At 50.3% G+C, this 23,308-nt stretch overlaps 1 protein-coding gene across 9 annotated transcripts in view; it reads left to right on the forward strand.

Moving 5' to 3' along the window:
- The first annotated feature begins 3,746 nt into the window (after window positions 1-3,746).
- FHL1 (four and a half LIM domains 1) overlaps window positions 3,747-23,308 on the forward strand; it is a 30,524-nt gene continuing 10,962 nt past the window's right edge. For 2 of the 9 annotated variants that reach the window (XM_004940678.5, XM_004940679.5), the window contains exon 1: window positions 9,288-9,403. The gene's annotated coding sequence lies outside the window, so the exon portion shown is untranslated. Of the gene's footprint in view, window positions 6,332-6,843; window positions 7,109-9,287; window positions 9,564-17,725; window positions 17,778-23,308 lie in introns of those variants that run through there. The other 7 variants (XM_046941052.1, XM_046941051.1, XM_025149820.3 and 4 more) reach the window with 7 other exon arrangements.

Genomic DNA, 23,308 nt, shown 5'->3' on the forward strand with positions numbered 1-23,308 from the left:
GTCATGTAAGAGACAGCAAGGCTACTCACTTGTGCCAGCAGAACAGGGGAACTCTTCTGCTCAAGGGCACGGTTTAGCGATCAAACAAATGCCTTTTGGCAGCTCCTTATCCTCACAAACCCTCCTGAGAAGTGCAGCACACCGCTTACAATTAAACTGCTGTGTTAAAATAGGGGACGATTGAGGCCCTCGGGCTCACCGTTGCTGAATGCTCTCTCCAGCCCACCAGCGCTCCCCAGGGCACATGGCTGCATCCATTGGAGCTGTTGTGCAGCGCAGACATTGGGGCTGAGTGTCTGTAATAGGGACAACACTGCACAGGTGCTGCTCTGGAGGAAGGGAGAGGCAGATCCCAGCATAGACTTGCACTGCAGGTAGGTGCGCAGAGCTGCTGAGCAGCCCCCATTCTATTAGTTCAATTAATTGGAGAGGTCATGGGCAGCTTTCAGCCAAGCCACTATGCTATCCCATGGGATCAATCAAGCACTGGGAACTGGCCAACACTGTGTAGCTACAGCCTCAAACAAACCACAGGCCTGTGTTCAGAGCAATGCTGTATTCTCGTGCCTGAGTGCTGTGTGCTTGGCTCACCACCTCCATGCCATGCTGGGAAAGCCCTCACATAAGGCAAAACTGCAAAATAAAAAAGAGAAAAGAAAAAGCTTTGAAATTTCTTTCCTTACCTCATGGTGGCACACAAGGATCTCCTGTCCTTGCTGGGCCCTCTAGATGGCAATATTGCAAAGGACAGCAACTGTCCATCTCCGGTGTCCTACTGGTCATAAGGCTCACAGACCTACGCTGCCTGTTCCTCCAGTACTGAGCTGCAAGCATCCCTCAGCCACCCGTGCCTGGGGTTGAAGAGCAGCTTTGAAGGCTGAAGCAGGCTGAAGGCAGACGAGGCAAGTGGTGAGGAAATGAAGAAGCAGGTCCTTGCTGACAGTCAGCTCCCTAGGAAACTCTCTAAGGTTTAGGACTCCCACGTAGCAGAGCTTTGGATTTACTGTCAAACATTTAGACATATATAAATACAAAAGGATTTGATCTTTCTTAATTGGCCTTTCACAGGCAGTTCCACTATCTGTTCCCCCACCAGAGGTGCCAGCAGTGCTCTGGCCCCGAGGAGTCCGTATAAGGCTGCAATCCCTAACCCCGTGTATTCAGCTGTACAGTGCAGTCATAGATGCTTCCAAGGGTATGTGTGAATGTCACTCCCCTTCCTGTATGCATAAGTGTCCAGGAATGCAGACAAAGATAAAAAGTGTATGAATTACATCCATGGGCTTTCTGCAGGGTGCCTGCTCTCCTCCCAGCAGCAGCAAGGCTTGCACCCTCCAGCAGAGCTGGGGAGGCACCGTAGTGCACAGGATGCTTTGTGAGCAGGATACCAACCACTGAGCATCAAAGCACTTCATAGTATAAATGTAGCCAGGCTAAGACTGCAGCAGGAATACTTCCCCTCACCCTTCTCTCTCCTCCGAGTATGCCTAAACCATGGCTGCAACTGGCTCTGACTTAGGGTGGGCTAATTAGAGACAATTAGAGGGCAGCCACACCTCCCTACCTGTAGGCATGTTCTTCACCTGGAACACATCTGCTGCACCTTCCTTACCCCTCCAGTGCTACAGTCCATCCCAGAATGAATCCTTTCTGCTTAGTAGCTCTATAGCCATAACTCCAAGCATAGCTGAGTTTCTGCAGCACCCTCATCCTCTGCAGCACCCTGAAGTGGCTCCTCTGTGATGATCGGTGGCTAAATCTGCTTCCCAAGCTCCCAGAGCTACAAGGGCAACAACAGACTCGCCATGTTTTTCAGCTTTGGAGGAAATGCGAACATCACCATGTGAAAAAGCCATTTAGCTGAGGTTGAGTGGTCTGAGGTCACTGTTTGCATTGCTGGTTGTTTTCAAGGTGCAAGACCAAGGCAGTGCTGGAGCCTGGGTGACTCTGACAGAGCAGGTGTGACCACCAGGTAAGGAGATACAACACTGCAAATGCACAAGGTCACATTTTCCACCCTGGGATCTCGGAGTCGTGCCTGCTGCTCACATGAGAATGCCCCAATTGTTACAAAAGGCAAATGAATTCCCCTGTGACTCGGTTCCTGCTTTTCCTGGACTGGTTTGCCAGCTGGAGCTTTGTTGCAGAGATATTTGCTGTCAATAAAATGCCTTAGCTCTGGGCCAGCTGCCTTAAAGGGCTCAGTGCTATTGTCCCACTAGAGAGATGCCAGCACCGTTTGGCACAGTCGCATGCCTAAACTCAGCTCCCACCAGCAATGTGTAGCTTCAGCTGGAATCAGCCTGTGCTGCGATGACAGAGCTGATAATAGACTGGTGGCCCTCGTGACAAGGGTGTAGGGGTTGAGTAAAAGATTCCCTGGAAAAAGATGATCATCCCAGAGCTTCCCTAGCCAGCAGTGCTTCCAATTGCACCAGACCGTAGATTGTAGATCTGCCAAGCCTGGAGCACCCTCGTGTTGGGAAGAGGAGTGTGAGGAGCACCTGCTGTTTTCTGGGGCTGATGTGAGACATCGAGGCGGTGGGATGACAGTCCGGCTGGAAGTCCTGGACCACAACAAATGGGACAGTTAATACCTGGACTTCTGCGGCTGGCCGTGCTCCTGATGTAGCAGAATGAGTCAAGCCAAGGCGCAGCGTGTAAATATTTACACCGCAGTTACCAGGTTTCAAGTTTGGCTGGTCCCTCTTGGCTCTGACCACTCCGTGTTTGTGGCTCTGAGTTGCCAGGGACACTCGCAGCCTTGCTCAAGGGGCACAGACCTCTCTGCAGGAGCCAGGGGCATTGCTGCAGCACTGCTCCCAGGCGGCAGAGCACAGGGCAAGGGCTGGCTCCAGCTGCAGGGCAGCATCCCAGCATCACCCCTGAACCCACTAAGCACCAGACGCCCTGGGGAGGGTGACACGAGGTACCGATGAGTCCCTAAATGTTGTTCTGGCAGCATTTTCCCCCCCAGACCCTGTGTGTGTGGGGTGAAAGGGTTTCTGTGCAGCGTGCTATGAGGTCAGTGTGTGCACCAGCCTCTGCGGTGTGCAGATGGCTCCTTGCTGCAGGGTGCTGCTCATCTGACAAAATCTAAATGGCCTCAGCATACCTCTCACGTTCTTCCTCAGATCCACAGCGCCTACTGCCAAATATTTTTCCCCACTGTTGGTTCAGTTCATTCTTCTGTTCCCCTGCTTGAGCTGCCGAAGGGAAAAACCTCAATCTGTTTTTACTGAAGGTATTTATTTCAGTATGAAAGTGGCAGGAAGACAGTTTCTCCGTATCCATGCATATATCTGAGCTCTTTCTCTTGGGTCTCTTTCAGCTTTGATTTCAAACCGTCTTTGAATCACTTTTCTTCAGCAGAATTCAGCTAAGAAGAGAGCTCTTATTTTGGCATAAAAGCCGATTCCCAGAAAACTTGGTTTCAAACCACAGAAAACACACCCATGCTCCCTTTGTGATCTAAATCAGCCGCAAATCCCTTCTGAAATGGCAGGAAAGCAGAAGTCCAGCACAGGCAGATCCCATAGCCCAGTGTTGTGGCTGAAACCTTTCGGTAGAGAAAGCTGCCTGACTGCTATCTGCTGCAGCTCCTCCAGCACAGGAGGAGCTCAGGAAATTGCAGTCATAATTTCCTTAGAGCCAAGGAGTTTGTCATTTTCCCATGACTATTCCTTTGTTGTTGTTGTTGTTGTTGTTGCTTGCAAAACAAAGCCTTTGTCAAGTGCTCACAGATTGACTTTTCCCTGACTACGAAGCAAATGCGAAGCGCACACTTTGTGGGAATGCTGTCCACTTGTTTGAGGTAGGGAATAAAGACCACAAGCAACCTTATTATGAGGGATTAAACCTTCCATAAATAGCCTTATAGCTTTAATAAAAGCTTCTTCGGGAAAGGGGAAACTGAACTGAGAGAGAAGGTAAGAATGCTCGTGCAGACAGGGTGAAGGCAGCCAGAAAGCAGGGACTGCATGCATTGGGCATGAGTGGGTCTGCCTGTACCAGAGCCTGGCAGGTAGTGCCTGGGGAACAGAGGGTACATGAGAGCCAAAGTGGAATGAGGTGCTTGTAGCAGGATGAGGAATTCTTTTTGGGTTCCCTGAGCTGTAAACCCCAGCCCATGCTATACCAATTGTGGTTTCTCATGGGCATCTCAGTGATCTAATCCAGTTGTGCGTGTGTTTTCATGGTCCTCAGCTTGCTAATTGATTTGATTTTAGCTGCAGACTCAAGCAAAACAATATTTGTCATGCTTTGAAAAACCCCTGTGCCACTCAAACACTTCCTTTACCGACATTAGCCTGTGGGTTCCTTGAAATATTATTATTATTATTATTATGAGACTAAGATCTAAAGCTAAAATTAATAAAGGGACTTAATTTAGATCTGATATCCAGAAGCCGTTTTTCAGATCAGGAACATGAAACTCATGCTGAGCCTGACACCATGCAAAAAGAACACGGTTAGGGGAGTTATGGACAGCAAGATAAAACTAAGGATGTTTGAGGTGGCAATAAGAGATACCTCTGCAAATCCCATTGCTATGTTAAAAGTAAAACCTTGCATTACTATAAGTTTACCCCATTGCTACTCGCACCCTTCGTTTGATAAACAGAGGGTATCTGATATACGGATGGATATGTATCCACTCAGAAGCAATCACTGATGAAGACCAAGAAGAACCAAGCCTTGTCACAGATGTTATCTGGTTTGCTTATGCAAATACTAAAATATTTGAGGGATATCAGCTGAAGGTGTTCGCTGCAGGGCCGAAGTCTGGAAACACTTAAGCAAAGGGTGACCCAGCAGCTGTGGAAGTCAATGGAAACTGACTTGACTCCAGTGGAAAGTGGCTGAAAAGTTTTAGTCACAGTAGTAGTTCTGCTCGAGGAAAGTTATTTGTTTGCCCAGACTGTTCCCCGTGCTGCAGACTGCAAGGGTCAGGAAAGGTTTACACAAGCCCTGAGACTGCATGGGCCGGGGAGGGGGGGAGCAGAAGTGTGCCCATTCACAGGGGTAGCGTGTCCCATGGATGCACACCCTGTGCTGCTGCCCCTTGGCTCCCACATCCAGCAGCAGAGCAAGCAAAGCACAGGATGTGAATGCGGCTGGAAATGCTGAGCTCTAAGCGACAGTGCAGCACAAAGACTCCAGCCCTGCCCTTGGCAGAAAACCAGGTGTGTTGAACAGCCCCCCGCAGGCTGCAGATAAATGCCCGCCTATGCCGCCAGCATTCCTTGAAAACTTATATTGTTGCTGGAAAGAGAGGTGGAAACCTTTGTCAGCATTGCCTTTTCAGAATGCAGCCGGTGAGCCAACAGATGGGTCCATTTCTGCAGGGCTCTGGTGCATCATCCTTTATAAATGGGAGTCACCTTTGTGATTTTCCATGTACCGGGAGAAGTGTTTTGGCCTCTGCCAAAGGCCAGCGTGCAGGCTGACACAGCCACCCCTCTTAACCTGACAGCTGAGCCCTCCCCACAGCTGCTTTTTGAAGGTGAAACTCTCTTCTGATCCAGGTTTGCTGATGGCATTGCAGGGCTGTGCTACAGACATACTTTGACATTAAAGGGTGGAAAGCGGAGTAGGGTAGCAGCAGCCACAGCCCTCTTGCTGTCTTACTGCCTGCCTGCTGCACTCAGAACCTCCTCCTAAATCCTTGGCCGGCGGCACAGCTGCTGATGGAAAAGGGTCCATTGATGCCCATTGGTGGCAAGGTAACACCTCTTGTGTGTGTGCATAATGCCCAAACCACACCAACAGGAAGAATTACACTGTATGCAGAGATGGGCTTTACTGCAGAAAAAGTGGTGCCCTCTGCTTTGCAGTTGAGCACCTGCTGAGAAAAGTCAAACAGACCCAAGCTGCACCTGGATGGGTTTGCTGCCTGCAGTGTATTGCTTTCGCACCTCCAGCTAGCAAGGCCGTGGTCAGGCAATGTTTTCTTTGAAGATGAGCACATGAACGGGACTTTGCTGGGCTGATGGTCCACCCCCGGGGAGGTGGAAATACGCAGCTCCCACCTCCTGGTGAGGTTTGCTGGCTGCAAGGAGGGCTGAACGCTGCTCCTCGGGCTCTGCCTTCTGCTTGACCAACGCCTGTGCTTTGCAGAGGTGCGCCTGGCACGGAGCCTGACAGCTCAGCACTCTCCACATTAAAGTCCATGGAAAAAGGGTTTACATCACTGACGCTTTAACCACACCGTTATAAAATCCCCGAAGCCCCACCCTTCCTTACATCCCTGAGAGGAATGACTCCGAAACACTTCAGCTTTTCCATTACTTCTCCTGCCTGGGGACGCGTTGCTGAGGCCCGCCTGCAGGTGAGGCCCAGCTGCTGAAGGCACGGGCCCAGCTTGGCCAGAGCTGTCCCCAGGGCCACAAAATGGCAGGCATGGAGACTGCTGTGCCTCCTCCCCTGCTGTGTTCCTTCTCTTTTTCCACCAGAGGAGTGTTTCCTGCTCTCAGGCACCGGTGGGATGAGGGGACTGCATTTGTGCCAAGCCCCCACGTGGCTGCCCTCACTCAGGCTGCAGTGTTGTAAAGGGGAAAAGGGCTTTTCCAGGATGTTTTGAAGGAAAGAATAATGCTGCTTATGAGAAAGGGTGTTTGCCTGGAGAGAGTTAGTGAGGGGAATTGGTAATTGCCCCACCTGGAGCGAGCAGCTGGGAGGGAAGGAAGGGAGGAGGCAGGAGAGGGCTGGGTGCTGCCTGGGCTATGGCTGCTGGGTCCTTGCATGCTGTGAGGAGAGGTTGTCCCTGCTGACCTGAAGAGCTGCTGTGGCGTGGTGTGGCCCTGCAGAGGACAGGTGATGGTGGTGGCCTTGTCCCCTCAGATGGAGTGGCTGTCACTGCTGTTAGCCCTGGCCTTGGGATGCTATCGTGAGTGAAAATCAGGAGGAGAGCCAAGCCTGCCCAAGGGGTGCGGGACCCTCATTCTGCATGGATGCACCTCAAAATGGTTTTGATGGGCCTGACTACATAGAAGACTCCTCGCCCTGCAGCTGCTGAGTGATTGAATTAAAGCAGGCTGGAGAACCACAGTGTGTGAGATCTACAACATCTGCTCCTTCACGGTGAGGACGAGCTCCCTGCACTCAGGTAAGCCCTTTGCTGTGGCCTTGGGCAGTCTCCTGCTCCCTGGGGCTCCTTCCAGCACTGCTCTGCCCTGAAGCAGCTTTATGAGCTCCGCTATTTCCAAATAAAGTTTCCCAGCAGTTAGCTTTTGGGTGAGTAATTCAGCCGACTCAGTTTTAAGTGCTTCATAGTTCATTTTGTTTGGATAGCTAGTCAGGAATACATCAGATTCCCTTCTTTTTTTTTTTTTTTTGAAAGTTTTACTGTGTTTGCCAAAAATCAGTGTGCCCAATAACCGGTGATGCTACTCACCAAGCAGTGGTGATTGCATTCAGAGCTGCCTCAACTCTGTGAAATGAATTGTGTCATTTTTGCAGTGCCTTCTTATCCAGTACAGCTCTTTGGCAGAGGCTTTTATAGTGCTATATTGTATCGTCTGCAATACCAACTGGAGTGCTTCTTCCTTGGCTTTAGTTATGTGCTGTCTATGCTCTCTAAATCATCTTCTGTTTAATGTCCAAACAGAATTAAGCTGCTATTTTGATGCGGATGAGGTTAAGAGTGCTTAAGTCCTTCTGTGCCAGGTATACTGGTTGCTTTATATCTGTAGATTTAAGGTCTGACCCTGCAAACGCTGACGTGCTGCTTGGTTATTTAGCTACTCCGTTAGGTGATGGACACTGTACATCAGAGCTGTTTTTGGTGGTGGTTGGTGTATGGGACGGGGCAGTGAAACCTCCCGTTTGCGTTGGTTGTGGATGGCATTTAAATTTTGGGATGCACTGCCTCCTGTTCGCCATGCTGCTGGATGGATGCAGGTACCTGCCATTGCTCACACAGTACCTGTGCTCCCCCAAGGTACGGCTGCAGAAACTCAGGGTCAGGCCCTAAATGCTCCTGTGGCAGCAGTGGCTCTGGGTCTCTGGTCAGGAGGCTTTTGCTGATGTCTCTGTTGGTCTGACTGGTTACAGCCACTAGGGAAAAGCACTAGAATTTAGGCTCTAGCTTGTTTTCAGATTTTTCTCCTAGCACTTAGGTTCCGATGAAAATCAAATGTAAGCTTCTGTGTATAATATTTCACCTCTGTCTTTTATGTAAGCCTGAAGTTCTTGGCAAGTGGTGACAACTTGAGCCTTGCACCTCAGGGCAACCTGCAAGCAACGCTGTTACTGTGGGCCATGGGGATATTGGAAGAACGTGGGACTTGTTTGTTAGCATGAAAAAAACAATGCACAAAAAAAGCAAATACTATTGCAAGGGGTGTGTTTGCTCTCACAGTGTTTCTTCTTACAAAGGAAACAGAAAATTTTCAGACCAAGTATCACGCTCTGCTTTCCAGGGATATCTGTGGTCTCTCCAGCACACCCACGAGGGTGCCCTACCTCTCCCATCCTTACTGAGAAGCAGTGTGGTTCTCTAAGGCACCACATACTACCCTAAGTGTAGGGCAAAAGGTGCAAGCCAAGCACCTCCTGTGGAAAATGAACTTGCCAGACTATGTATCCAACAGGAGCATGGAGGAAAGTGGGAGAAGGTTGGACGCTATGAGCAGAAAACAAATGGAATAAGGGATGGAGGAATTAGGAGAAAAACAAAATAGTGTTTAAATGCAGGAATGATTTGCTACCTGATAGTTCTTTTTTTCATGTCTTTAAAGAAAATACTCATCTTCTGGCATTGCTTGAGCTGTGCTCTCTCTGGCTGCTTTCCTCCCCCTCCCTACAGGCTGCTGCATTGGTGCATGTCCCTCCTGTTTGTTTTCTGTCCTGGATCTCCATCCACGAGCCTGATGGTGACACGTGGATTTGCAGGAGGTGTTTTAGATGTGGGAGAGGGTTGCTTGGACAGAATGGGAGGCTGACAACAAATTTCCCCCCATACAAAGATCTGGTGCTGCATTTTTTTTAATGTGTGAAGTGCTCTGGAATGACCGTGGGGTAGCAGTGCTTTGCCCAGCCCGGTGAATCCCACGGGTCCCAGCAACAAGCACGCTTTGCTGCTGCAGGGGAGCGATGCTGGCAAAATGCCATCGCTGGTTGGGGTTTTTTCCCCCCCAAAGTGCTGGTGCAGAGGCCCTGGGAGGAGCAGGCTGTTCCCCCCCACCTCCAGCCGCTCCCTGGGCAGGACCGGTGCTATTGGCTGGATTAATTTTTTTTGCAACGCGCCTCCCTGCTATAAGTGTCAAAGCAGCGGCTGTCCAGCCAGGGGCTGGAGGCTCAGCCCTGGACCGAAGCTCTCCCACGTCCTGCCCACAGCCACAGCACAGCTGCACGGGGAGTGTGCTCCATCCCTTCCCTGCTCCGGGCTCTTCAGCTGCCAGTAAGCACATGCCTCTGTCTCACTCTTCTCGAGCATCCTCTCGCTGAGCAGGGAGTGTTTCAGCATCCCGCGTTCCACAGGTCTTTGGATCTCAGGGCTTGTGCTGTTTCCTCTCTCTGCCTTGGGGTTGCTTGGCTGAGGAATCAGCTGGGGAAGGCTGGTGAGCAGTGCTGGGGGAAACGTTCAGTCTGCGAGTGCAAAATGTACTTCTAAAGCACTCTTAGCAGGCAGTTTCCTCATGGGAGACTGCCTCTGCTTTAGGGGTGTTTTGGCTGGGGGATTTATCTAAATTCTTGCTTCTTATTTCTCTTACATCTTCTTCCTCTGATGCGTGTATTCCCCCCCCTCCCTCCGTAAGGTGATGGCTTTGAGTGTACGGGCAGTCACTGGGGTATAAATAGAGCTTTTCTCTGCTTCCCAGCCGAGTGGGTGTTTGGGAGTGTTTGCAGCGGTGCAGAGCTGTGTGTGAGCTGTCAGCAGGGCTCTCCGGGGCAGGGGATCAGCCGTGCCTGTTTGAAGTGGTTCATAACAGCTGGGGAGGGAATAAGCAAACCAGCAGCTGTTCTGTCGGCAGCTCAGGTGATGTGATGTTCTTTGAAAGATTGGAGTCATACCCACTGCAGTGAGGGAGAATGCTGGATGGGACGGAGCTGGGGAACGTGGAAATACCAGCTTTCAGCTTGTTACTGTCACTGCTTTCTTTCTATGCTATGAAGTATCAACAATTGCAGATTTTCTACCAAGTGGCACTCACAGCTGTCCCCATCTGAAAGCAAACGCCTTTATCTTTACCCAAACTCTGCGCCCTCCTCTCTATCTGTATTTGTGAGACCACTCGGATGGGTGAAACTATTCGCTGATGTGTTTGCAAGATGGGTGTTTCTGTCATCAATCTTTTCTTTAGCAGCTGCCCATGAGATAAGCTAATGCGTGAGGTTCTGGTTCAGCTCACACTGCATAAGCAGGCGCTGGTCTGTGGCTTAGATATGGATGTAGCTGCTTTGTAAATCACTGAATTCTAGCACACGAAAGGGAAAAAATGATGAGAGCCATCCATCTCCCAGTTAGTTTTACCTTGTTTTGAGAGGAAGTGCTTTTTGTTTAAAAAACTTCACAAAGGAAACTCCTTCAATTCTTAAGCTATGATGTATGAAGCAAATAGCTGATCGAGCAGCCAAATATGGCTTTAAAAAAGGACGTTTAAATGTTAATGATAAAAGCACCCACATGCTTCGTCGCAGCGACGACACCCTCTGCATTTGTTTCCCAGTTCTCGAATGCAAACCAGTTCCTAATTTCTCCTTAAAGAGCCCAGCCCAAATTCTTTTCTGAGTAGTACCTGCTGGAACAATGAAGGTGCAGGTGCTAAAGCTGAGAGCTCAGGGCAGCAGAAATCCAAGTGCTCAGGTCTGGGACCGGAGCTCGGAGGGACCCTGGCAGGGCTGGGACTTACAGCTGCTGTGTGAGTTGAACTGCTCTTGGGGAGTTTTGGCCAGGAGAGATCTGTCGGATTGGGCTCTTGGAGCGTTTCTAACAGAAGTTATTCCCTGCTGTGAATGATGGCTGGCCTCCACCTACGCTGGTATAATTCTCTGCCTGGATGTAAATAAAGGCAGCTGTTCAAAAGGAGGCAGTGTTTATGGTGCTCGAACACTTGAATATAAACACTCTCCAGCCCATCTTGGCTGGCCTCTATTCTGGAAGCAGCCTCTCCATCGAACTGCACCATGAATGGAAAATGGAGACGTGTGGCACGAGGCAGCTGGTGGAGCTCTGTTGGGTCCGTGCTCATGAAGGAGGGAAGGATGCTGTAGGATGCGCTTTAGCCCTAATCTAGACTCATATTCTCTAAATATATCATAGTACGGTCTCTGTCTGTTGCACTAGCATGTAACACAAGCTTTAAATAACTCTGTTCCTCGTCCCTTTTTGTGTAATGCTTTGTGAAAACAGGGTTGTTGCATGGTATTTCATGGTTCGTGGGTACCATGGCTGAGCGATTGCCCTCTCCATCTCTGTCTTGGAAACTTGTACTTGCTGCCAGGGCTGTGAGCACGCAGCTCATAGCACACTGAGGCTGGGGCACGTGCTCCAGTGGAGATAATGATGATGTGAGCCAGGAATACTATCATCTCCTCAGCAGTGACCTATGTGAGTGATGCTCTTTTGAGCTCAGTCCCACTTTAGGGACAGTGCTGGGTGATTTAGATAGCAATGCTGAGATTTCAGATACAGTTCTCTAACTTTAGTTAAGTAGAATGACTTCTGCTTGAGAAGGTTTCCAGACCCAACCTGTCACTTTTTTTAATTTAAAAAACACACTGTAAGCTGTACAGTCAAAATGCTTCAGCTTCGTTCGTTGTGACTTTTTTTTTCCCCTTCGTTTCTCTGTTATGGAGAACTCAGACAGGGATGATAACGAAGTTAAAGTGTCTGAGATCAGATATTTCATGTCTGACTTTGGCAGAAGGAGTGTGGGAGGAAGAAAGAGACCTCATGTTTCATTTAGATACCCTGATTTGGAGAGGAATTTTAACCAGATGGCTCTTGAGACAAGAGGACTCTAAAGGATTAAATGCTATTTAGATAAATGCTTTGTTTCCACTTCTGCAGCATAGTTTTAGGAGAACTGTGCCATATCTTCTGGCTTCAGTACCTAAATCCCCAGGCTCTGGTAAAACCCCATCTGCAGCACTTGGCAGTGCGTAGGAGCAAAGGCTCTGGGGTATCCCTTGGGGTCAGACATGGATACAGCCCAGCGTGCCTCAGCTCTGACCTGTGTGCTCTGGAGGCCAGCAGCACGGAGCCAGCCACAGGCACATCACATCCTATGGCAGGACAAGGTTAAAAAGTCTTTTAGGGCTTAGGAGCTATTCAAAAGCAGGGTGAGGCTTGCACCGTAGGCATGCTGGAGTGAGATGAATTGTGTTCTGGGTGAGGCTGCACAGGGTTCCCAACAGTGTGGGAGCTGCAGCCCAGGGTGCACATAGTGGTGTTCTGCTGTGCGCCTGACTGGAAACTTTAAGGCAAAGTTACAATTTTGGTTGGAATGGTATTGCAGAGCTGCATTGTTTTTGCAAAGAGGAAATTCAAAACCTCTTGACTTCAGATGGCTCGGACAGAATGGCGTTTTCAGATCTGTTCACTCTGGGGGTGTGCCTGCTTGAGCTGAGCCTCGTGCTTTGGTGCACTTTGGGATGGCTTTCTCCTGTGTGGTGGGAAAGAGCTGGAGATGGAAACCTCTGCTGTCTCCTGCCCAGCAGAGCTGCCTGCTTGGCACACGAATGCACAGTGAGCAGCTGCTAACTCAGAGGGATTAAAGTGGTGGGTGCATTTATGTTCTGCTGGGATTGTGTGTTGTCACCCAGACCTCCAGTGAAGAACAGGGAAAGACCACTCCTGCTGGAATAAGCACTGCGGGGCAGCTTTTCCACTTCCTTGTTTCTAATATCTTTCCATTCACAGAAGAGAGGAGACTGAAATCTGCCTTGCAGGAGGCTGCCTGACAGGCGTATCTTGGAGTTTAATGACTGCATATAAAGCGTTTTGGAGCTGGCTTGCTTCTTGCTGAGCTGTAAAACCACAGTGAAATGAGTTTGTTCTGACATCTGTCTGTACATTTGTGATGTATATGACAGGAAGAACAGGAGAAATAGCTGAAAAATGCTTTTCCTTCTGCTTGTCTTCAAGACATCAGAGACTGATGCTTTGGGACGGGGCAGCTTTGGCTGATGGCTGACTCTAGTGGCATCTGCATCCTGAAGTGGTGTTAGCAAGCACTTGTGTGTGCTGGATGTGCTAAGGACTCCTTCTGGGAGGCACACGTGGTGCAGAGATTGCCAATCCAATTATTTTGCTTTAGGTTTTTGCAAGCTAGCTGTAGTGACAAAGTAGTTGCACCAGTATGCAAGCTCTCCTGTGTGACACCAGTGTCCAAACAGCGGAGGATTCAGAGCTTTTGGCAGAGCAAGAATTGCTCTCCATTCTTTTGTTTGGGCAGTGGCAGCCAAAAAAAAAACCCCACCAACAAACACACAGTTCTCCAAGACTGCATTATGAACTAGCATGCTGGATGTGCCTTTCTTCCCTTGCTATGAAAAATAATGGTCAATACACTAAACCCACAGCGGCTCCTAATTGGTTTTTGTGCTGGGATTTGGCTCCCATCTCTTCCTTAATGCCTTCAGTGGGGAATATTCAGTTTTGATGGGCTTTTGATTGTCCCTGGCCCCAATCCCCCCAAGGGTAGCTACGAAACCACTCAAAACACAGCTTTTCCATCCCTGATAGGGTGCTGAGGTGGATAAGAGAAGGTCGTGTATTTATTCTAAAGAAATGCCCCAAGCTGCAGGAACCATTCTGAGTTGGCAGGCTGCTTGCACGGCATTTGCTATTTGTTTAGCTTGGGATTGGCTGCCCCTGGCAGTTGTTACCACTAGCTGCCTTTCTTATCTCTTCTTTCCTATAATAAACACTGGAGCAAAGGCATGGAATTAGTCACTTCTGAGGCACTGCCTGCCTTTCCAGCTTCTGTCTTATCATCTCGTTTTTGGACCCTTGAGCCTTTTCCACTTCATTCTGCACCCCTTGGCTTGCCCCTGCTCCTGTCTGTACATCAGAGGGCTTTTTTAAAACGTCCCATATGTGCCATCCCCAGGACTACCTACATCCTGCAGGATGGGCTGCCATGGTACAGCTGTGTGCAGTCCTGCTGGGCCTGATGTTATTCAGTGCGACTTACCCCATCCGGTGATGTGCCACATGAGCCATCTGGGTGATGTCTGCTCAGAGGAACAACTTGCAGGGGCTCTGTTAGGATCCTGTTAGCATCCCAAGGGCTTGGCACTACATCCTGCTCTTCTGTACAGCATTTACCACAGTGCTATTGGTGGTTCGAGGGAACGCAATGCAGCCAGCACCTCCAGAAGCACAGGGCTGTGTGGTTCTAATTCAGTCCTGATGCAGATGTATGAGTAATTCCTACTGATTTGCTTCCACTTCAGAATTCCCTGATGATCTGTAGGCGTTGTCTTGACCTGGCCGTGCTTCCAACAGTTCCACAGGCGGGGCAGTAATGAGCAGTTGAGGGTGCAAGAATCCCTCCCTCTCTCTCTGGTCTCATCTCACTTTAAAAATACACAGAGCTATATATCTCACTCAGCACATGCAAGTGCTGTTTCCTGCCTACCCCTGCTCTGCTGACTGAAAGCCAGTCACGCTTCCACCCTGGAACAGCCTGCCAGGTAAATGCTGCTTGATGGATAAAGCATGTCAAGTGCTGCCTCTGGAAGTAGCATGGGAGCAGGACCAGAATGCAGCCCGTGCTCACCCCACGGAGGCACAAAGTTGCTTGGCAGGGACTAAAGTCTCTTATTTTTTCCTAATTTTCATAAGCATGTCACCCACCCCCTGCTGAAATCTTCCCTTCTCCTTTATACGATCCCACCTGTAGCCAAAAACCACCACGGTGACCAACTTTGACTCTGGATCTGCCTCTGAGGTGGGATGTGCCTCTCTCAGGAAGGGGACACAGCCTGTGTGCTCCCGTTTGGGAAGACGGGGCTGGGAGCTCAGCTGCAGGTTGCCTATCTGCAGGGCTTCTAAATGTTCTGTGTTGCAGGACTGAGCCCATCTGGGTAGAGCCTTTCTTGCAAAAACGTGTTCAGTAAAATGAATAGAAGCCCGAAAACCCCTCGTGAAATGTACGAGGCAATTTGGGCCACTTCTGAGCTCTCTCATGGCTCGGATTTTGGTGCGACGGAGAATTGGGCACCTCTGATTTCTTTCGAGTACTCTGCAGGCAAATACAGTGAGGTTTGTCCTGCTTCCCTGGCTTCTCCCTGCCCTTTGTGCTGGTGCCTGTGATGATGAATGGGGGGAAAGTTCTTGTCCAAGAGTATAAGCAGGCAGTGGATGCTCTAACTGGCTTGTGTCCTCGTGGTTCTGACTTGTGAAATGGAGTTGAGGTGAGCTGGGGTTAGTGGAATTGAGAGGGTCAGATACCTGTTTTGGGGGCGGGGATTTCTTGTGGATTGAGGATTGTGAGCAGCCTCTCTCTGGCTTGTTTTGCTGTGCTGGAGGGGACTGATACCTGCCTGCTGTCTGGGACAGCCCAAGGCTGCTGTGCAGCAGCACCTGAGCTCACACCATGCTACATACCTGCTTTTTGCCATTTCATCTCACTGGGGCCAGGCTCACGGTCAGCTTTCCCCCTGACCTCCCATGCGAACACGGCCCATCTCCATAGCAATGGCTGTAAATACCGTCCTACGCGCTTTTGGACACGGTGTAGTGACACTCTCTGTGTACTTCACTCAAGGCTGAAACAAACAACCAATAAATCTGCTATAAACCAACGAGTAATTTGTTTTGGTTACCAGGGAGATTGCCAAGTGCAAATGCAACCTGAAATAGCGATGAGCTCATCCTCTGAGCAATGCCGGTGCCTGAGCTGGAGCAGCCGGATGGAAAGGGAGCCAGTGCCAGGAACGCTGTCTGCTGGGCCGACATTTGGACGCTGTGCGTGCTGCTTTGCCAGACAGCTTTTGCCTTGCAAATGAGCTCGTACAGTGGATGATGTGCATTTCCAATTCCTGGCAATGCAGCGGCGGTGTTCCTGGTGGGACCATGGGTCAGAGAGCCCCGAGGGAGTAGCTGCTGCTTCCTCCCTGTATCCCCTATCTTGTACTGGTAAAACCTGACTTGCTTTCTGCAACACACCCTGGGTAAGGGCTTGAAAATGTGGGTTCTGCCATTATTGCACCTTCTGGTTAAGTAAGCAGAACAGAGCCGAGACCAGGACTTGGTTGAGATTGGTGATAGCGTATCTTTGCAAGCTCAAGGAGGGAAGGTTTAGACTGGATGTCAGGGAGAAGGTCTTTATAGAGAGTGGTGAGGTGCTGGCACAGTCTGCTCAGAGGGGTGGAGGATGTCCCGTCTCTGAAAGTGCTCAAGACCAGGTTGGATGGGGCCGTGGGCAGCCTGGGCTAGAACCAGGTCTGGAGGTTGGTGGCCCTGCCTGTGGCAGGGGGGTTGGAACCTGATGGTCTCTGGGGTCCCTTCCAACTCAAGCCATTGTATGATTCTATGTTATTTCATTACGGCAGCTTTCTGCATCTGCCCATCCCTGCAGTGTCCCGTACAGCACCGTTTTCCCCTTTCTGGTGGCACCCACAGGGCTGGCTGCAGCACTCTGAGCTCCTGCTATTGCTCTCCTTGTACCCTCAGCAATGAGCCCCAAAATGGACACAAGGCATGGGCTCAGGGGTGGAGGTTTGCAGGAGCCTTGAAGCCATGCAAAAACTGCCTCCCAGAGGCCCAGTTCACCATATCCTTTAAGGCATAGGCACTGGTGATTAAAAGCAGATAACAGTTATTAACAGCACCAATGCAGACAGAAGCTGAGCAACTGAAACATAACCCTTGAACGTACTCACATGATGCAAAAACACAATCTGTTCTTAGATTAACGGCATCACTTAGCCAAACGCATTCTGGAGCAATGGACAAAGGCTGTGTCTATAAAAAGCACACTGGTTTCAGCAGGGGTATTTTTATGTTCTGGAAGCCTTTTATTATAATTTTATAGGCGCTGAGTGTCAGGTCTCTGTGTTCTTTCAAGTCCCTTCCAGTCCCGGGGGTGGATTTTGCTAGCTGCTCTCTGGAGCCACATAGGAAACGTGCTGGGGACACAGCTGAGTCTCTTGGCACTGTGGGCAGCGCCAGGGAAGGGTTTCGGGGAACTCCAGCACTTGGAGCAGGTTGGCATTTGAAAGAGAACTTAGCCCAGTGGTAAGGTGATGCTGGAGTCCCACCCCATGCCTTGTTATTGCTGGAGAAATCCTCAAAGACTGGGAAACCTCGTGTCTTCCCCGTTGCCCTGCACTGCTCGCAGCAGGACGTGGGTGCTTGCGGGCCCTCGTGCAGTGCTGCTGCACAAGTTGGTTTTAAAAGAAAGCAAGCCACTGTTTCACATCTGCTTTAGCTTTCTGATGGTTTTCTCTGGCACTTGTGTGCAATTAACACTGCTTTTTCGTTGTGTGGAGCCGACCCTCTATTGGTTTGATTTGGGCCGTTGTTTGACAGCCAGCAGCAATTGTACTGCGAAGGGCTGCTTCCCTTTGCAGACTGTGTTACTCATTGTGCCTCAATTTATTGTCTCACTCCTACTGGAAAAAGAAAACAAAACCATTTTTGGGCCCAGATCCAGCTGCAGAGCAGAGGATGGCTTAATGAAGCACTTAAGTGGTTGTACCAACTCCACTTAATTTCTGTGTTTAAATCCAAGCACGCTTCTAAGTATCTTATTTTTCTTATCCTAAGCTTTCTGCCTGAGAAACGTAGCAGCCCACAGGCTTTGCCCATTGCTCTGAGGGCGAGTAATGATAGCAATGCTGTGCCACTCTGCTATGAGACCTGTGGAGGGAGCACGGGAGAGGAGGGGGGATGTCCAACTGCTCTGGCCTGTCCCTGGGAGGTGGGGATGAAGGCATTTGCAAATGGGGAGCAGATTTAATTCAGCAGCATAATTCCACCCTGTAGGTAGGGTGCTCAGCTGGGGCACTGCATAGCAGGGCCAAGGGCTGTCCCCCTCTGGTTTTGGCTGAAGCTGAATCCTAACCCCAATGAAAGATGTGAGGATATTGCTTCCTTTCTCCTTTTCCTTTTATTAAATTTTAATTTGAACCAGTGTTTTCTAACCAACCCGTGGAGAATACTTTTCAGCACAGTCCTTGCCCAGCTCTCATCTGACACCATCTCCAGGGAGACCTGAGATCCTTATCACTTGATGAAAAATGAGATTTACGTTCCTGTATCACACGGGCACTTTGAAAATATTATCCCTGACTCTGGAGAAATGGCTCATACATTTTAATGCCACTATTAGAAATTGAATTGACAACACTTATTCTCGGTGGAAACTGCCGTGCAGCTTAAGGGAAAGATATGCAGAAGGCACTGGTGGAGACCAGAGAGCTCTGGTCACCTTGGGATGTGTGTGTGCTTTTGATGCAGTGCTTCTGCTGAACAGAAAGAGCAAGGGAAGGGGAAAGCAGAAGAGTGTGGGGCAGCAAGCAGGGGGTGAGGTGGCACTGAGGTCAGAGCATTGAAACAGCGCCTGGTCTGAAGGTGTGCTCAGGTAACAATAAGCTATACAGAGAAAGGCAGCTGGGTGAATGCTGGCTTACATGGGCCTCAGGGTGAAGACCTACTGAGGTCTCAGGAACCTCTTACAGATGTGTGGGCGTTGTGAGCCTCCTCAAGTGAACGACCTCTCCTCTGCTTGCTCTGGAGCACATCCCCTGGCGCATCCAGTGAGTGCCTATGTGAGGCGGTGCCAAAAAAAGCAGCTGTGGCTTTGGAGCCTCTCCAAGGTGTGAAGGGTTTTCATTTCTGCCCTCGTGATGTGGTGTGGCCCAGCCTGGCTCAGCCTTTGTTGTTGGTGTCAGGATACAAGGAAGTGGACCCTTCCTCCATTTTCATGCATGCTTCTCCGGAGCCACACATGGAACCAAACCCTCTCAAAGCCCAGGTTGCTGAGAATAACTTCTGTGACTCACCCAACTCCATAGGCTTTACTGGAGAGGACTTTGCAGCTTTGTTTTTCCTTGTGAAGAATGCACGGCATATGTCCTGACAATTAGTCAGAGTGCCCAAAAATACCTCGTCAGCCCTGCAAGCTGATCCCCTCTGACTGAGATGGATGCAGGGTTATGCACTGTGGGGCTTTGGGAAAGGTTATTTTTAAAGATGACCACGTAACGGGGGTGGTTTGGTCCTTTCAGCCACCAGCGCCATCTAACAACTGGAAGTGCAGATAGGCAAACGCTCATCTTGCTGGAGGTGACTGTCCCATGCTCGTGGTGATGGGCTGACTGCTCTGCTAAACCCATATGCCAGGGCTGGATCCCGCCAGCTTGAAATCGGAGCTCGGGACGTGGCCTTGGCACCTGTGCCAAGTTCGGGCAGTGCTTTGATGGTGTGTTGGATGCCGGGGAGTCTTCCCAACTGGTATGCTAGTGCTAGGAAGGACATGTCCTTCTCGTCGAAATGGTGCTGTCTTCACCCACGGCTGGGCAGTGTGCTTCTGCATGGGCCCTTTCTGAGAAGAAGCTGCTTAGCCCATCTCACAGAACATCCCGAGTTGGAGGGACTTAGGAGGATTACAGAGTCCAACTCCTGGCTCCAGGCAGGACCACCCAAAATCAGACCGTATGACCAAAAGCACTGTTCAGACACTTCCTGACCACCTCAGCTGAAGCTATTTATCCTCAGTGTTTCACGAGTGTTGAATGAACGCAGGATGCTCACATAGTGTATGCTGGGAAACGTTTCTGATCCATAATGTGTAGATTTTCAGGGAAGGTGAATGACCCAGCATTCAGGCAGTGATGCAAACTAATAGTTGAACCTCTGTGCTCATCACAGCGAGCTGTTTAACTTCACTGGGGGGATGGCATTGCTCAGCCAGCTGCCGTGCCTATGAGAAGGAATTGAAAGCAATTAGCAGTGCAGAGAGCATACTGCGGGTTGCGAAATATAATTTCAGTGGCAGCTCACTAAAAGCTTGGTGAAGCCCCAACACAAGTGGTTATTTTATGGGTACACTAAGGTTATATTGCTGTGAGTGCACATCAGAGCTTGGCTCTTCTGGAATAGGCTGTCGTGCTGCCTGGCCAGGTGCTCTGTCCCTTTGCTGCAGGTCTCTGCGGTTCTGTTCTCCATCCCCAGTGCAGGCAAGGAGAGAGCTTGTCTCTACAAAGCAGCTCTTGATTTATACACAGATGCTCTCCTCAAGCCGTGGTGTCACTTGGCTTTCAGCAGCCACCGAAGGGCTGCCATGTCAGCAACAGGTGATGGGAACAAGTGCCAGTCAGAGCGTGTGTGGAGGGGAGCTGCAGAGCAGATGGAAGCAGGGAAATAAACTTGGAGCTGCCATGGGAATAGTCCTGGATCTCATCCAGCCTGTGGATGGAGGCAGATGGGAAAAACCCAGCTTATATCTTCCCAGTTTTGCTGTTTTTCAGATCCCTCTGTTTGCAGCTCCATTATCACTGTGCCATTTCTTCCTGTCTGTTACTACATCTTATTTTTTTCTCTTTTCTTATCCTTCCTTCTTTTCCTCTCTTTGTTTCTACTCGCATTCTATCTGGGTTCATGGAGGGCTACCTACCTTGTGCGTACCTTCTTATCAGCTTATTCCCTCTTTCACTGTGCCATATCTCCATCGCTGATCCTAAAAGCTTCCCTTGGCTGGAAGGAACCAGCCACGTGGGTAGGATTCCAGTCTCTGGGCTGGAGGTCAGCACAGTATGAAGGACATCATCCTGGTTCCCTTTCTTTGTGGGGCTGCCTGCTTATAGCCCTCCCAGTGCAAACACCACTCTGTGGTCCTTCCAGCAGCACAGAACTGCTGCTGGGAGCAGGAAGCACATGGGGGGCCGAGCACTTGGAGAGCTGCATCAGCCCTATGGGTCTGTCCTCTACCCCAACCCTGTTGGTGCTCGTGTCAGTGGGCCCAACTCCTTCATTGCTGGCTTCTTGCAAACTTTGTCTTTAGCAAAAGGTAAAGGAGGAAAAAATGAGGTGGGTGGGGGGGAGAAGGGTGTGAGCTCTGTTAGTACTTTGTTCAGTTGCTGCCTCAGAAGAGCCAAGGGGAGTTTAAGATCTGCAATAGTTTGGACAGAAGGAGGGCTCCCTGCTGTGGGAGAATGCAGGGTGGATTTGAAGAAGAAATGAAGCAACCCTGAATCTGCTGTTACTTGAAAAGAAGGAAATGTGTGTGCAAAGGGGCCGTGCCATTGCAGTGCTATTGCAGCAGTCTCGGCTTGCTGGTCCCATGGAAAGGCTGAGAACAACGTGAGCTCTTGCTTTGCTTTCACGTGGAGCAGCTGAATCGCCGCTGTGCTCTTCTGTGCAGGTTCACTGTGCACTGCAAAGCAGAGCCGAGAGAAGCAGAAGGTGAAGAGTTACCCTAAGAGGTGGACAGGTGCCCCCTTCCTGCTCGTATTTACTGCTGCCTGCTTCTTTCTTTGATGTTGGTGACTAATAGTTCATCAATGCCTGGGTTCCACTGGCTCTATTTAGGACTTGCAGCCTGTTGAGTGACAGTAGGATGTGTGGGCAAGCTGAGACGCCCAGACCTTTTCTGGCAGGATTGTTAGGGCAAGAAAATACTCTGGAAAGCACAATGTGAATCATTTGTCCATCTGAGCAGATGACACTATGTGCCAGCCACGCTGCTCTGCAGTCAGACCTGTGCGGTGGGATCACTGTGTCCAGATCCTGCTGTGCTGAAAACCCCCAGGACATACTTAATGCTAAAGACCTGAAAACCCAAGCCTGTATGCCCTGCTGTGTGCTTACAGCGCTCCTTCCTCTCTGCCCAGCTCTGGCAGAGCGTGGTGGCATGGATGGGGTGTGAGCAGGGGCCTCGTGGTGATGCTGCACAAGGCTGTGCGTTGTGCCTGGGAGTGGGGTGTGCTGTCTGCAGGGACTCCCCTCCTTTCTCTGGGGCATGCTGTCTTTCCTGGTGGCTTCAGCTCCATGCTGTGATCCACAGGGTGACAATGTCCCTCCTTGGTGCTTGTGCTGTGCCTTGCACCACTGGTGTGTTTAATTGCATTCAGAAGGAGCTGGGCTTGCAGGGATGAATTAGACCTGTGTGGGGGGGGAGGGCATGGGAATTGCTCAAGATTGTGTGGCTAAAATGAGACAAAAAAAAAATACAAGAGCAGCCCTGTCCTCTCAGCAAGGCTTGTTCTCAGCCCGTCCCTGCTGTGCTGGCCCAGGAGGCCACAACTTCAAGCAAAATGGCCTTCTTATTACAGACTGCTTTTGGGGAATCGCCAGGCTGAGCTGTGCAGTGAAACGCTGCAGGGAGATTCATGGTGAAACTTCATGGATAGCAGTGTCCTACTCCTGTGCCGTGCTCCTGTTGTTTGGTCAAGCTTCCTCCCTTCCACCTCTTCTAGCCCATGCCTGTTGTTGCTGCAAACACACGTGCATTTGTGCACGTGAAGCGTTTAGATGGCCAAGTACCTGAGATGCTGCCTCAGCAAGCTGCACTGCAGCCACCTCTGGGTGGGACACAGCAGTGCTGTGCTGCAGTTCGGGATGGGGAGCAAAGGTTGCTGTTTGTGATTGGAAACAGAGGGTGTCCTGGGGAAGTAGGAAATGACAGCCGTGTGGGAATGTGTCAGCTCTTTGTGTAGGGAACTGGAAAGGTGTGAGAATGGTTAAAGGTGCTAACTTGACATGTATTGCCAAAAATGAACTCATGTCTGTGAATATTACACTGTGCACTGCAAGATTAGCACAGGAAAATACCAGTTGTTACGGTTCCTGTTAACATCTGTGTTATGCAAACAGTTTGCAGGAGTTTATAGGTGAGATGGAGCAGAGTAATGTAAGGCTTTTCCTAGCCCAAGGGATGTTGGTGTGCTGGTCTTCTGGCACGTTTCCCAGCCTCAAACTGCTATGTGAGTGGGTCCATGCGGGGCTGTTCAGGGACAGCATGCTGGCAAGTATGATTTTTCCAGGCAACGTTGAAAACTTGAGGGTGCTGGGACGATGCTGACCTTGCACGTGTACTGCACGATACCCATACAGCGTGGTGCTGGGCTGAAGGCTCTGTGCACCCTGCCCTATGGCGAGGAGCTGATGGCATCTTTGGTGGGATGTGCTGGTGTGTGGCTGCTCAGAGGCCAAACAGCATCGCATTGGCCTGTGAACGATAAACACTGGCTGTCAGGAGGTTAACTGCCTTTCCCACGGCCGTGCACTGAGTCAGTGTTGAAGCAGGATTAGCAGCTGGGCGGTCCTGGCCGCAGCCCCGAGTGCACACACTGCTGCTGGCTGCGTGACCTGGAGCACAGGGCTGTGGAGCTGCCTCTGCTGCCTCAG

The sequence above is a fragment of the Gallus gallus genome, chromosome 4 (genome assembly GCF_016699485.2).
Source record: "Gallus gallus isolate bGalGal1 chromosome 4, bGalGal1.mat.broiler.GRCg7b, whole genome shotgun sequence".
Classification (NCBI taxonomy): domain Eukaryota; kingdom Metazoa; phylum Chordata; class Aves; order Galliformes; family Phasianidae; genus Gallus; species Gallus gallus.